Source organism: Coregonus clupeaformis, unplaced genomic scaffold, assembly GCF_020615455.1.
Source record: "Coregonus clupeaformis isolate EN_2021a unplaced genomic scaffold, ASM2061545v1 scaf3094, whole genome shotgun sequence".
NCBI lineage: Eukaryota > Metazoa > Chordata > Actinopteri > Salmoniformes > Salmonidae > Coregonus > Coregonus clupeaformis.
This window is the reverse complement of record NW_025536548.1, coordinates 47,034-47,500: the sequence shown is the minus strand read 5'-3', so window position 1 is coordinate 47,500 and position 467 is coordinate 47,034. Positions and strand designations below refer to the sequence as shown.

General features: G+C 41.5%; 1 protein-coding gene across 1 annotated transcript in view; it reads left to right on the top strand.

Annotated features, from left to right (window-relative positions):
- Positions 1-186, top strand: part of mrps26 (mitochondrial ribosomal protein S26) — a gene marked incomplete at its 5' end in the record, with an annotated part of 1,972 nt that extends 1,786 nt beyond the window's left edge. The window contains 1 exon segment of the mRNA XM_045220065.1: positions 1-186. This exon segment is cut by the window's left edge and continues 445 nt beyond it.
- Between the last annotated feature and the right edge of the window lie 281 nt (positions 187-467).

The window sequence follows — 467 nt, the reverse complement described above, 5'->3', positions numbered from 1 at the left end:
TTATAAAGGACAGCCTACTCTGTGTGTGATGAACGATCTCCTGGCACGGTTCCCCATGTCTCCACCAGTTTGGTTATGGGGGTGCTGTACAACTTCAATCTATGGACTTTACTTCAGGCTTGTAGTTCTCATCTGTCAAGTACACAATGGGAACATTATGTAATAAATAATTATGTTTCTTCCTGATTGATTCTCTCTACTACTTTCATGCGGCTTTAAGTCGTTTAAATCACTATAATGGCGCCGGAGGAGATGGCTGCCGTTTTACGGGCTCCTAACCAACTGTGCTATTATGTGTGTTTTCGCATTGTTTGTAACTTATTTTGTACATAATGTTGATGCTACCGTCTCTTATGACCGAAAAGAGCTTCTGGACATCAGAACAGCGATTACTCACCTCAAACTGGACAAATACTTTTTTCTTTAACCAGTCGGACGTGAAGGATTTTTACTGCAGATACCGGACC